The 15,851-nt window shown below is 37.2% G+C and overlaps 1 protein-coding gene across 4 annotated transcripts in view; it reads right to left on the minus strand.

Moving 5' to 3' along the window:
• The window catches only part of MAP4K5 (mitogen-activated protein kinase kinase kinase kinase 5), a 142,767-nt gene that overhangs the window by 87,409 nt on the left and 39,507 nt on the right, over positions 1–15,851 (minus strand). Inside the window, exons 2-3 of one of the 4 annotated variants that reach the window (XM_064292454.1) lie at positions 4,332–4,496; positions 2,522–2,621 (exon numbers count right to left, since the gene is read on the minus strand). The exons of 2 other annotated variants lie outside the window; for them this stretch is intronic. The gene's annotated coding sequence lies outside the window, so the exon portion shown is untranslated. The remainder of the gene's footprint in view (positions 1–2,521; positions 2,622–4,331; positions 4,497–15,851) is intronic. One more of the 4 variants, XM_064292455.1, reaches the window with a different exon arrangement.

Genomic DNA, 15,851 nt, shown 5'->3' on the forward strand with positions numbered 1-15,851 from the left:
ATAGAGCTACGGCTGCTCAACAAAAGGTCAGCAGTTCGAATCTACGAGGTACTCCTTAGTAACCATACAGGGCAGTTCTACTCTGTCCTATACAGTTGCTATGAGTTGGAATCAACTGGACGGCAATGGGTTTGGTTTCTAGTATATTTATTAGGACTTCTAGGAAACATGGTACACAAAATAAAAACCACCCAAAATTAACAGAGAGAGAGGATAATAAAGAACATGCTATCAAAGAGCACTGAAAAAGAAAGGGTTTCAAACTCATTCTACAGAAGTGTCATTCACGTACTGAATAATCTGGACCAAACATAAAGACTCACTGATATTCCTAAGAAAAGTTTATGCTTTGGGGAAAGAATTCAAACAATGTACAGACAAAGAAGGAGAGAAGTCAAATAGAACCCTCTATAGGGCTTTGGGGCATGTAATGAGTTCCAGACAGAACTTGATCGAAAATAAGTACAGCAAGAAAAACTTAACATGGTTCTCCCACAAAAATTCTAATCTCCCCTCCTCCCTAGGAAGTAAATAAATACATGATGCAGAAGACATGGATAATTCATTTCAAAAGAAAACTTAAGACAATAGTGTTTCAAACTCTCAAGGAAATTAAGGAAAAAAGAGGAATACTGGTGAGTAAGGTAACAAAATGAAGTAAAAAGAACCCCAGTGCAATTACATGAGGGGAGGGGAAACTGAGGAAAAATAATATCTGTACACAACTAATAACGCACTAGAAACAAGAAGTAAAAGAATACTGGAGACAGACAAGTCAGTGATGTGATGGGTGGTAAAAAAAAGAAAATCACACATAATGCAGAAAGAAGATTCATGAACATGATGGAGAGAAAGTAGGTAATGAATACAGATAATGGAGAACATGAATAATTGGTATTCCTGAAGTAATAAAATTTTTAAAAATTCAAGAATGATAAAAGAAACTTCATGAAATAAATAACTAAAATTGCAAAAAAAAAAAAACAGAAACAACTTACTGTGTTTCAAGGAAAAAAATCAGTAGAATTTATCAAGACCAAGATACATTCTGTTGAAATTACTAATTGCAAAGACAAAGAGCCTCTAGCTTTTGCTATTATCAGGCAGAAGCAGCAAGTTACTAACAACGGGAAAAATAATACTGGGCTGGTGTTAACAGTTCTCTCCAACAATATTCAAGGGAGAAAATAAGGGTGGGAGGAGAAGAATGTGTGATACAATAATTCTATACCTAGTCAATTCTTATGCAAAGGCAACAGAAAGGCATTTAAAATATTCACTTGTACCATGAATATTTATTGAGTGCCCACTATGTGCCTATACTGTTCCAGGTGCTGAAATATAACAGTGAAGAGAGAGGATCCCAATTCTCATGGATCTTACATTCTAGGAGAAGGAGACAGACAATAAACAAATACATGTAAGTAAAAAGAAACATATCAGGCAGTCACATGACCTGTGTAGAGAAATAAGAATAATAGAATAATTTAAATTGGGTAGCCCAGAATGACCTCAGGACATGGCACTTCAGTTGAAAACTGAACGACAAGGAGCCTTATGAGCCAAGTTCAAGAAAAATAGTCCTTCAGGCAGATATGGAAGGGTTAGTTTAATCTGGACTGTTTAAATAGAAGAGTTGAGGCAGAGTAGGAAAGTGAGAAAGGTACAAAATGCACTCAGGGAAGCACGAAGAGCAGATCAGGTAGTGTTCTATTAGCAAGGCTGAAGTCTAGATATTATTCTAAGTGGATCTGGAAGCTTGGAAAGGTTTTAAGCAGGAGAATACTATGATCTGCTTTATGTTTTTAAAAGGTCACTCCAGTGGCTTTGTGGAAACTGGATAATGCAGAGACACCAGGATAAAGGTAGCAATAAAGAGAAGCAGATGGATTCAGGATGTCTTGGAGGTGGAGTTGAAGAATGCTGCTGACGGACTAACTCTAGAAGGCAAATAAAAGAGAGAGGGATAATGCCTGTATTTTTGATGAGGGAAACTGGTTAGCAAAATGAGGAAGACTGAGGAAAGGGCAGGTTTGGGAAGAAAAATCAATTTGTGGATTCAAATTATATTATTCCTAATACTTACAGGAAAATCTGTAATCCATCTATAATTCATCCTATCAACAGATGAAACAAAATAAGTTGGAGTAGCGAAGTACAGAATGAAAAGACCAATGGCGGGCACTGAATCTACTGAATTATAGAACTTTGTTTAAATAATTAGTAATTACAAGTATATTGTAAATATTATAACTCTTAAAAGACAAACACACACACACTCATACCCCAGTATAATCATAAGTTCTGGGGCTAAAAATACCAAAATGAATTAACAAACATCTGGAGATGGGGAGGAGAGGAAGCAAATAATGCAAATTTCAATATTTTTCACTGTAGGAAGTCAACAGATGATTCTTTCATTTCTTAAACTGATATATCAAAAAGCAAATTTAAGTATATTATCCAATACCTTACAAGTCATCCTCTGGTAAAATTATAGACTGTATGCCTTTCAACTTACCAAGAAGAACAAATTTTTTTTCTTCAAAAGCTCACGGAAACAAAAAATGAACCAACAGAAGTAAGACGAAACATCTGTCCATGCAACAATATAAACCTGCCTATTAAAAGGAGAAAGACTCAGATCAGGTTGTAAAATAAAACCCAAATATGCTTTTTTACAAGAAAAACACCTAAAAATCAATGACCCAGAAAGGATTAAAGTATAATAGGCCTAAAAAAAAAAACTACAAACGTTGAGTCGATTCCTACACATAGCAATCCTACAGGATAGAACTGCCCCATTGAGCTTCCAAGGAGCAGTTCGTAGATTTGAAGTGCTGACCTTTCGTTTAGCAGCCAAGCATTCAACCACTGCGCAACCACGGCTCCTAACAATAGGAACAGGTATCCAAAAAAAAAAAAACCCCGAAACCTGTTGCCATCGGGTCGATTCCAACTCATAGTGACTCTTTTGTTACATGTACATAAACATAAACAAAAAGAAGAGTTGTCAGTATCATTATTTGACAAAGTTATATTCGTGGTAAAAAGGGTATTTAAGTGCACCAAGAGGATGAATGTTTAAGAATGAAGGATAGGAGTCACAATGGCAGTGGAAAGACTAAAGCCACTGGCCAATATGAGTGACCAATGCATTATACATCTATTTGCTTATTTCTTTATTATATCTCCCCCACTAGAATTCAAATTCCATGAGAACAAGAGTTTTTGCTTTTCTGTTCTCTTCTACATCCCTATCCTCTAGAACAGAGCCTGCATATATTAGGTACTCTAGAAATATTTGTTAATATAAATGAAGATACAATCATGAACTTTTACAAGTCAACTGGCACAACACTGAAATACATTAACCAAAACTGCTGCAAATGCAAGGAGAAATGGGCAGAACCACTACAGTAGTGATAATCGATATTTCTGCCAGTCTTTATAAGACTGAGCAAAATAAACAAAGATGTAAGTGATCTAAACAACACAGGATTAAGGTTCATTTAATAGACTTATATTGAATTCTGCACTCTGCAAATAGATTACCTGTTCTACTAAAGTACCCACAAAATATTTTCAAAAGATGACCATATATTAGTACACAAAGAATAAGTCAAAAAAAAGTTATGGTTCAGCTACATTCCCTGACCAAGCATTTAGAAACGAAAATGCTCTCTTGTAAACAACTCTTAAATCAAAGTGGAAATCAAAAGCAAAAATTCCAAAACAATAATGAGAAACCCAAGAACAAAATTTATGGGTATATTTTGAATCTTATACTGTAAGCAAATGCATTTCTAAGAAAATACAAACTATCTAAAATCGATTCGAAAAGAAACAGAAAACATACACAGAACAATAACTATGGAAGAATTTGAAAAATCTGTCATACAACTATATTTCTATAAATCTCAGGCCGAAATCTCAGAGGTGAAAATTCTTCAGTCCTTGAAATGATTCTTATACTATGTAAAACTTCCCGTTTTTCATTTTGACAAAGTCTGAATAACACTGACAATCAAAAGGGAATTATTGGTCACTTTCACTTATGAGGAATCCCTAGGTGGCACAAACCGTTAAGTGTTCAGATGCTAATCAAAAGGTTGGTGGTTCGAGTCTACTGGAGGTGCCTCGGAAGAAAGCCCAGGAGATCTACTTTCAAAAAAATCAGCCACGGGGAGGGGGGGCCAAGATGGGGGAGTAGTCAGATGCTTCCGGTGATCCCTCTTACAACAAAGACCCGAAAAAACAAGTGAAACGATTATATTTATGACAAGCTAGGAGCCCTGAACATCAAAGGCAAAATCAGAAAACGGACTTACCACTGGGGGGGCGGGGGGAGACAGTTCAGAAGTGGAGAGGTGTGGTGGACCATAGCCGGAAACCCTCAGGCACCATTCCTGGGAGTGACTGCGGCAGGCTGGTAGTAGCATTTGGCCACAGTTTCCTCAGGGAGAGAGAGCCAGCCGCACAGCCTATTCACACCTCTGGAACCAGAGAAGAGCGGTGCTCTCAGCAAAAGCTAAGTACTTGTGTATATTTTACCGTGCCACCAGCCCAGCTGCTGATTTCCTTGGGACTGAGATAGGCCCTCCTGAGTGTCCTAAACCATACACCCGGCCTTGAAGAAGGAATAAATTCACAATCGGGGGAAAAGATAATCTGCCAGCTCTACTAACCTGGGGAGCTCAGGACTGAAGCAGCTCCTGTCCAGCCATAAACAGTCCATGGACGTTAAATACCTATCCCCACTGCATGGACCTGTGTGGGTCTATTTCAGGGGAATAGGCCCTTGTGGGCAGATTGCAACTGTTTCAGCTGTGCAGTGGAGAGGTGGGTATTTGATGTATGACACCACTTTGCCTATTAAAGAGGGTCCTCATCTACCCACATCAGGGGCCTAAGGACTGGTGGCTCCGCTCAGGTCACTCAGCCACCCATGACAGGGGTCCAGGAATAACTGGTACCTGGCAGTCCTTACAACCAAAAGCACTGGGTACCCAAGGTCCATCTGTAGAACCCACCTACCTTTGCGCTCCAGGAAACAGAGAAGCACTTTCCTCACAGACCTTCGGGGGACAGTTGTCAGCCCCCTGCCTTGTTCAGGGCGTGACCTCCTGCTGCAACCAGATACCTGTACCTCTACCAATCACCCCTACCCCTCTAAGACTGTAGGACACAGCCTCTACCAAACACTTGATAACCATCTACCTGGACACCTGAGCTGAATCCATACAAGAAAAGTGAATGGACTCCTAGGCTCATATACCTGATGACAGCTCTAGCCATCTGGTGACAGGACAGTAGCACTTCAAAGGTGAAAATAATCAAGAAAGCTCACGCAAGCAACCTATTTGGGCATATCAAAACAAAACAAAGCAAGAAGCCAGGATACAGTAAGCAAACATAAAATAAACTAATACAATAACTTCTAGATGGCTCGGAGACAAGAGTCAATATCAAATCACATAAAGAAACAGACCAGGGTTGCTTCAACAAGCTCTCAAAACAAAGAATCAAGGGAACTTCTGGATGAAGGTGTCCTCCTGGAATTACCAGATGCAGAATACAAAAGATTAATATAAGAACTCCTCAAGACATCAGGAACAAGATTAGGCAGGAGATCAGGTAAGATGCAGAACAAGCCAAGGAACACACAGATAAAGCAGTTGAAGAAATTAAAAAGATTATTCAAAAACATAATGAAAAATTTAATAAGCTGCAACAATACATAGAGAGACAGCAATCAGAAATTTATAAGATTAACAATAAAACTACAGAATTAGACAATTCAACAGAAAGTCAGAGGACCAGAATTGTAGAAGTGGTAGGCAGAATTAGTGAGACTGAAGATAAAACACTTGGCACCAATATGTTTGGAGAAAAATCAGATAAAAGAATTTTAAAAAATGAAGAAACCCTAAGAATCATGGGGACATTATCACGAGAAATAACCTACGAGTGATTGGGGTACCAGAACAGGGATGGATAACAGAAAATACAGAGAGAACTGTTGAAGATTTGTTGGCAGAAAACTTCCCTGATATTGTGAAAGAAGGGAAGATATCTATCCAAGACGCTCATGGAATACCACATAAGGTAGATCTTCAAAGAAAGTCACCAAGACATATTATAATCAAACATGCCAAAACCAAAGATAAAGAGAGAATTTTAAGAGCAGCTAGGGATAAACGGGAAACCCTGGTGGCGTAGTGGTTAAGTGCTATGGCTGCTAACCAATAGTGCAGCAGTTCAATCTACCAGGTGCTCCTTGGAAACCCTATGGGGCAGTTCTATTGTGTCCTATAGGGTCGCTATGAGTTGGAATCTACTCGATGGCAATGGGTTTAGTCTCTTTTTTTTTTTGGCTAGGGATAAACAAAAAGTCACCTACAAAGGACAGTCAATCAGAATAAGATCGGGCTTATATATATGACTTATATACAGCACTGAAGGAAAAAAATTGCCAGTCAAGAATGATATATCCAGCAAAACTGTCTCCCAAATACGAAGGCAAAACCACAATATTTCCAGAAAAACAGAAGTTTAGGGAATTCATAAAAACCAAACCAAAACTACAATAAATACTAACGGGATTTCTCTGGTTAGAAAATCAATATCAGATATGAACGCAAGACTACAACACAGGACAGAGCAACCAGATGTCAACCCAGATGCAGAAAGTAAAAAAAAACACAAGGTAAAAAATGATCAAAAACAGGGAAACAGCGATGTCATTATGTACAAGAAGATGACATTAAAACAATACAGAGCAGCTAAGAAATGTAGTCATAAATCTTTCATATGAAGAGGAAAACAAGGCGATATAAAGAAATAAAAGTTAGGTTTAAAATTAGAAACATAGGGGTAAATATTAAGGTAGCCACAAAGGAAACTGACTATCCTACTCATCAACATAAAATACACGGAAAAAAGAGACTCAGCATAAAAAAAAAATCAACAACAACAAATAAGAGGAAAAGACAATATATAAACTACTGAGCACAAAAAACTAAGTGGGAAGAAGAAACTGTCAACAACACACGAAAAGACATCAGAATGGCAGCACTGAACTCATACTTATCCATTATTATGCTGAATGTAAATGGAATAAATGCACTAATAGACAGAGAGTGGCAGAATGGGTTAAAAAACACAATCCATCTATATGCTACCTACGGGAGACACACCTTAGACTGAGAGACACAAACTAAACCTCAAAGGATGGAAAAAAATATATCAAGCAAACAACATCAAAAAAGACCAGGAATGGCAATATTAACCTCTGACAAAATAGACTTTAAAAGATAAAATCCACCACAAACGATAAGGAAGGACACTCCATAATGATTAAAGAGACAATATACCAGGAGGATATAACCATATTAAATATTTATGCACTCAATGACAGGGCTGCAAGATACATAGAACAAACTCTAATAGCACTGAAAAGTGAGACAGCTCCACAATTACAGTAGGAGACATCACTTTCAACACATCACTTACAGTGAAGAACAGAACATCTAGAAACGAGCTCCATAAAGACAAGGAAGATCTAAATGGCACAATCAACCAACTTGAACTCACAGACATATATTGAACACTCCACCCAACAGCTGTCAAGTATACTTTCTTTTCTAGCACTCAAGGAACATTCTCTGGAATAGATCACATATTAGGTCATAAAGCAAGCCTTAGCAAAATCCAAAACACTGAAATATTACAAAGCATCTTCTCTGACCATAAGGCCATAAAAGTAGAAATCAATAACAGACAAAGCAGGGAAAAGAAATCAAACACTTGGAAACTGAACAATACCCTGCTCAAAAATGACTGGGTTACAGAAGACATTGAGGATGGAATAAAGAAATTCAGAGAATCCAATGAGAGTGAAAACACTTCCTACCAGAAACTTTGGAACACAGCGAAAGCAGTGCTCAGAGGTCAATTTACATCAATAAAAGCACATATACAAAAAGAAGTAATGGCCAAAATCAAAGAATTATCCCTACAACTTGAACAAATAGAAAGCAATAAAAGAAACCCTCAGGCACCAGAACAAAGCAAATAATAAAAATCAGAGCAGAATTAAATGAAATAGAGAGCTGAAAAACAGAGAGTTAACAAGACCAAAGGCTGGTTCTCTGAAAAAATTAACAAAATTGATAAACCATTGGCCAAACTGACAAAAGAAAAACATGAGAGAAAATAACCAAAATAAGAAATGAGATGGGCGATATTACAATAGACCCAACTGAAATTAAAAGAATCATATCAGATTACTATGAAAAATTGTACTCTAGCAAATTTGAAAATCTAGAAGAAATGGAAGAATTTCTAGAAACACACTACCTACCTAAACTAGCATAAACAGAGGGAGGCAGAACAACTGAATAAACCCATAACAAAAGGAGAGATTGAAAATGTAATCAAAAAACTCCCAACAAAAAAAGCCCTGGCCCAGAAGGATTCACTGCAGAGTTCTACCAAACTTTTAGAGAAAAAAGTTAAAACCACTACTGCTAAAGGTATCTTCAGAGCACAGAAAGGATGGAATGCTCCCAAACTCATTCTATGAAGCCAGCATATCCCTGATACCTAAACCAGGTAAAGACACCACAAAAAAAGAAAATTACAGACCTATAATCCTCATGAACTTAGATACAAAAATCCTCAACAAAATTCTAGCCAATAGAATTCAACAACATATCAAAAAAATAATTCACCATGACCAAGTTGGATTCACACCAGGTATGCAGGGATGGTTCAACATCAGAAAAACAATTAATGTAATCTACCATACAAATAAAACAAGAGACAAAAACCACATGATCTTATCAATTGATGCAGAAAAAGCATTTGACAAAATTCAACACCCATTCATGATCAAAACTCTCAGCAAGATAGGAACAGAAGGAAAATTCCTCAACATAATAAAGGGCATTTACACAGAGCCAACAGCAAACATAATTCTAAATGGAGAGACTCTGAAAGCATTCCCCTTAAGATAGGGAACCAGACAAGGATGCCCTTTATCACCACTCATATTCAATGCTGTGCTAGAGGTCCTAGCCAGAGCAATTAGGCTAGATAAAGGGATAAAGGGCAACCAGATTGGCAGGGAAGAACTCAAAGTATCTCTATTTGCAGATGGCATGATCTTATATACAGAAAACCCTAAAGAATCTTCAAGAAAACTACTGAAACTAATAGAAGAGTTCAGCAGATTATCAGGATACAAGATAAACATAGAAAAATCAGTTTGATTCCTCTACACCAAAAAAAAAGAACATCGAAGAGGAAATTACCAAATCAATACCATTTATGGTACCCCCCAAGAAGATAAAATACTTAGGAATAAATCTTATCAGAGACGTAGAAACCTATACAAAGAAAACTATAAGACCTACTGCAGGAAACCAAAAGAGACCTACATAAGTGGAAAAACATACCTTGCTCATGGACGGGAAGACTTAACATTGTAAAAATGTCTATTCTACCAAATGCGATCTATAGATACAATGCAATTCTGATCCAAATTCCAATGACATTTTTTAATGAGACCTAGAAACAAAGCACCAACTTCATATGGAAGGGAAAGAGGCCCTGGATAAGTAAAGCATTAGTGAACAAGAACAAAGTGGGAGGTCTTACTCTACCCAATTTTAGAACCTATTATACTGCCACAGTAGTCAAAACAGCCTGGTACTGGTACAACAGCAGATACATAGGCCAAGGGAACAGAATTGAGAATCCAGACATAAATCCATCCCCATATGAGCAGCTGATATTTGACAAAGGCCCAAAGTCAGTTAAATGGGGAAAAGACAGTCTGTTTAACAAATGGTGCTGGCATAACTGCATATCCATCTGCAAAAAAATGAAACAAGACCCATACCTCATACCACGCACAAAAACTAATTCAAAATGCATCAAATACCTAAATATAAAACCTAAAATGATAAAGATCATGGAAGAAAAAATAATGAGACCGCTAGGAGCCCTAATACATGGCATAAACAGTTTACAAATCATTACTAACAATGCACAAACACTAGAAGAGAAGCTAGATAACTGGGAGCTCCTAAAAATCGAACACTTATGCTCATCCAAAGACTTCACCAAGAGTAAAAAAATTACCTACAGACTGGGAAAACGCGTTTAGCTATGACATTTCCGATCAGCTTACTGCAAAAACTACAAAAAGACAAATAACCCAATTAAAAATGGGCAAAGGATATGAACAGGCACTTCACTAAAGAAGACATTCAGGCAGCTAACAAACACATGAGGAAATGTTCACGATCATTAGCCATTACAGAAATGCAAATCAAAAGTACAGTAAGATCCCATCTCACTCCCACAAGGCTGGCATTAATCCAAAAGACACAAAATAGTAAATGTTGGAGAGGTCGTGGAGAGACTGGAACACTTATACACTGCTGGTTGGAACGTAAAATGGTACAACCACTTTGGAAATCCATTTGGCGTTTCCTTAAAAAATTAGAACTCACATATGATCTAGCAATCCCACTCCTTGGAATATCCTAGAGAAATAAGAGCCTTTACATGAACAGATATATGCACACCCATGTTCACTGTAGCACTGTTTACAACAGCAAAAAGATGGAAGCAACCAAGGTGTCCATCAATGGATTAACGGATAAATTAATTATGGTATATTCATGCAATGGAATGCTATGCATCGATAAAGAACAATGATGAATTCGTGAAACATTTCATAACATTATGGAATGTCTGGAAAACATTATGCTGAGTGAAATAAGTCAGTTGCAAAAGGACAAATATTGTGTGAGACTACTATTATAAGAACTTGAGAAATAGTTTAAACAGAGAAGAAAATATTCTTTGATGGTTACAAGACTGGAGAGGGAGGGAGGGAGAGGGGTATTCACTAATTAGATAGTAGACAAGAACTATTTTAGGTGAAGGGAAAGACAACACACAATACAGGAGAGGTCAGCACAACTGGACTAAACCAAAAGGAACGAAGTTTCCTGAATAAACTGAACACACAAGTATCATGCTTAATTACGAAACATTAGAAGCATTACCCCAAAATTTTGAAGGCCAGGGCCAAAATATCATTATATGATAGGATTATACAGTTGTAAAAAAAATTAAAAAGACCTGAAAAACTATCAGAAACAATATGAATTCTGTAAGACTGCCAGTGAATAAAATAAAATAAAACCAACAGTTTAAATAAATGTCAATGATAACCAATTAGAAAATGTAAGAAAGGAAAAAAGATCCCATTCACAATAGCAAGAAATACCATCTAAATATGGAAGATTTGCATGGGAAAACTATAAAACTTTCCTAAAGACCTGAATAAGAAAAAGTCCTTACTACTGTCAAAAGTCGAAATCTTTTAAAATTAATGTTACAAGGTTTTTTTTTTTTTCTTTGATGAACATGATTTTCAAGTTCTCCTGGAAAAAAAAAAAAAACAGAAAAAAGATGGGAAATATCCGAAAAATAAAAGCAATGAGAATTATAAAATGAAAAGGTTTCGTAATAAAAAACAAGACCGTACTGCACTGGAAAGAAAATCATTAGGACGGAACACAAAACCCATGCCTAAATGGAAATTTAGCTTATGATAACCAGTGAGTAAAAGACAGATTCTGTACTGAACAGTTTGGAGAAATTGTCTGGCCATTCGAAAACAGACTTATAGCTCACTTTCATCCCTTAGAAAAAAACAGTTCCTGATGGAGCAAACGTTTAAATGTGGAAAGATAGAAAAGTGAGAAAAAATTATAGTCAAATATTCTTATAAATGTCTAATAGAAAATGCCTACGAATGGAGGAAAGGAAAATAGGAAAAGGAGGACTGCCAAATTTACTGAAGAGAAAAAAATATTTCCAGATGAGTATCATAAACAGACAAACTGGAGAAACTTTTAAAACACGATACAGAGTCACTATTCTCAAAGTGCAAAAAATCTAAAAACCAATAATAAAAGACAATCTGATAGAATTGGGGCAAAGTATGTAGTTGTTAGTTGCCATTAAGTCAGTTCCGAGTAAAGGCCACCCCATGTATGCAGACTAGAACTGCTCCATAGGGTTTTCAAGGCTGTGACCTTTTGCAAAGAGATAACCAGGCCTGTCTTCTGAGGCACCTCAGGGTGAGTTCAAACAGCCAACCTTTCAGCTAGTAGTGGAATGCTTTAACCATCTGCACCGCCCAGGGACTCTTGGGGAAAAGTATAAGAGCAGGGAATTAACAGAATATAAAAATGGCCAAATACTGAAATTGTATCGTTTTACTGAACTTTTATATGTTATTCTTTAAAGAAGAGTTTAAATATACGGTCTTTATATAAGGAAGACTTCTAAAACAAACTAGTAACTTGCACAGCAGTGACAAATTTCAATCTTTAAAGGTTCTTAATTTATGGTCCCAGCAATTAATCCTTGTACATGAATAACATCATATACATAATATTTTTTAATAAATTGCAACCCTATGTTAATTCTAATATGTAGTTTATTGAGGAATCAGAATTGTAGGATTTAAAAAATATATTCATTAATTCATTATATAACTTTAATTAAAACTAACCCATACTCTCAAATACATCAAACTGTGCTGTAAGAAGCCCAGTGCACTCATTAAAGGCAGAGAAAAAATAAACATCTTTGTTTCCTCCAAGAACCCAGCCATTATCTTGACCACAACCATCACTTGAACACAGCCTGAATATTCGCTACAGTGATTCCCGTCCAAGAGAGGCAACTGTTTGTTTGCATAGTTCTGTTCTATTCCCTTCTATTTGTGTTAGTGTCATTTTGGAGATCATTCTATACTAATGTTGGGCGTAGTTTAATAAGAGTGCTCTAAAAAAAATTACAGCAATTTCTATTTGATAGAAAAGAAGGATACCATGTTCTATCTGAAAATATATATAATTTTTAAAGTGCTCCAGCATATGCTACACCAGTAATGTCATCAACTCTCTAACACATATATAAAAATCCAAATATTGTGTCTGAAATGTAAAACCATTTTAACTGCTAAATTAAGAAACTGATACATAATTATGGTTATAATCACTCTATATGTCTAAGTTTACCAGCTGCCACTGAGTTGATTCTAACTTGTGCCAACTCCATGTACGTCAGAGTAGAACTGCGTTCCATAGGGTTTTCAATGGCTGATTTTTCAGTCGATCACCAGGCCTTTCTTCTGAGGCAGCTCTAGATGGACTTGAACTTCCAACCTTTCAGTAAGCTGCCGATTATGTTAACCACATTAATCATCTGCACCACCCAGGGACTCCATGACTAAGCTTATGAACCAACAAATTGAACAAACCACACAATATTCACCCAAGAGGTTAAAAATTACTACTGCTCTCATTAGAAACTTTTAGTAAGGATATAAAAATTGCAACACTGTTTCAGGTTTTATACAGTTTTGTTCTCAAAAGAAATTAGTGTGTTCTAAAACAAATAGCCTTCTGACACAGAACTGTTAATAAAATAAACCATTAGGTTCAGACCAGGATTGTCAAATCTAAATCAATTAGCCAGGGTATAAATAGCTGACATAAAATATCATTATCCCAAATATATTTATTTTGAATTCATAAATTCTTACCTATCCAAACAAATCTGCCCTTCTCCCACCCCCTCAAAAATTACTGAACACTTTCCTAATCAAATGCTCATAAAGGCTAAAAGTAAAGTTCAAATATTTTATTAAAATTTAAAAAGAAAATTAAGTTAGTGTCTTTAGTTATCTAGTGCTGCGATAACAGAAATACCACAAGTGGATGGTTTTAACAAAAAGAAATTTACTCTCTCACAGTTTAGGAGGCTAGAAGTCTGAATTCAGGGTGCCAGCTCTGCGGGAAGGCTTTCTCCTTCTGTTGGCTCTGGGGGAAGGACCTTGTCTCTTTTCAAGCAAAGTGAACAACCAGATGAATTGCTCAAAGTGATCAGCTAGCAACCTGATGATAGGTTGATTACACTGAACTGCTTCTATCATAGAAAAGGCAGCATTTTGTTCTTACTGGAATAGACACTCTGGATACGGATTTGCCTTCCCTGCATGCAATGCTTCTGCCAGAACTACTATCTAAACTTATAGAATACCTTATCCACTGTCATGGTATCCCACACAGCAACACCTTATGTCAAGGGACTCACTTCACAGGAAATGAAGTACGGTAATGGGCCCATGTTCATGGAATTCACTGGTCTTACCATGTTCCCCATTATCCTGAAGCAGCTGGCTTGATGAACGATGGAATGTCCTTCTAAAGACACAATTACAGCACCAGCTAGGTGGCAATACCTTGCAGCGCTGGGGCAATGTTCTCCAGGAGGCTGAATGTGCTCTAAACCGGAATCCAATATATGGTTCTGGTTCTCTCATAGTCAGGATTCATGGGTTCAGGAATCAAGAGGTGGAAATGGGAGTGGCATCACTTATTATTACCCTTAGTGACCCATTCGTAAAATTTTTGCTTCCTGTTCTTGCAACCCTATGTTCTGCAGGTCTAGAGGTCTTAGTTCCAAAGGGAGGAATATTTCCACACAACACAGATTCAACCGAACTGGAAGTTAAGAATGTCACTTGGCCACTTGGGGCTCCTCATGCCCCTGGATCAATAGGCAAAGAAGGGAATTTACCATATTGGCTGATGTGATTGGTTCTAAATACCAAAGGGAAATCAGATTGATATTACATAATGAGGTAAAGAGTACGTCTGGAATACAGGAGGTCCCTTAGGGTATCTCTTAGTACTACCATACCTTGTGATTAAAGTCAATGGAAAACTATCACAATCCAATGCCAACATGATTACTAATGACCCAGGCCCTTCACGAATGAAGGTTTGGGTCAATCTACCAGGCAAAGAAGCACAACCAGCAGAGGTGCTTATTTAGGGCAAAGGAAATATGGAAAGGGTGGTGTACAAAGGAGTTCTAAATACCACTTACGGCCACATGAGTAGTTGTAAAGGACTGTAATTATTATTAGTATTCCTTCCTTGTGTGTGTGCATCAAGTTATTTTTGTTTTCTTCACTTATAAAACAAGATATAAACAGGGCTAGTGTGTTTTTGGCTGTATATGTGTTAGTTGTACCATATCAGGCTCAAGTATGACTTTGTAACTGTCTTTATTTAAAGACTGCGTATAGTTTAAGGAGATGTGTACAGGTGCCAAGTTGAAAAGGGGTGGACTGTGATCATCAGGGTTGTGCGTCAACCTGGTTGGGCCATGATTCTCAGTGGTTTGACAGTAATGTAATGATGTACTTTGTAGTTACGTAATAATGTAATTTGACAGTTATACAATGATGTTGTTTCCCTCCATTTTGTGATATATGTGATCACCTCCATGATGTAATCTGATGTGACTAGCCAATGAGTTGTAAGAGGAATATTATCAATTGAATTGTGTACCCCCAAAATGTGTGTCAATTTGACTAGGCCATGATTCCCAGTATTGTGTGATTGTCTACCATTTTGTCATCTGATGTGATTTCCCTATGTGTTGTAAATCCTGCCTTTATGATGTTATGAGGCAGGATTAGAGCCAGTAATGTTAATGAAGCAGAGCTCAATCTACAAGACTGGCTGTGTCTTGGGTCAATCTCTTTGGGATACAAAAGAGAGAAGTGAGCAGAGAGACATGGGGACCTCCTATCACCAAGAAAGCAGAGCCAGGAGTACAGCATGTCCTTTGGACCCAGGGTCCATGCACTGAGATGCTCCTAAACCAGGGAAGATGGATGGTAAGGACCTTCCTTCAGAACTGACAAAGAGAGAAAGCTTTTCCTGGAGCTGGTACCCTGA

Source organism: Loxodonta africana, chromosome 10, assembly GCF_030014295.1.
Source record: "Loxodonta africana isolate mLoxAfr1 chromosome 10, mLoxAfr1.hap2, whole genome shotgun sequence".
Lineage (NCBI taxonomy): Eukaryota > Metazoa > Chordata > Mammalia > Proboscidea > Elephantidae > Loxodonta > Loxodonta africana.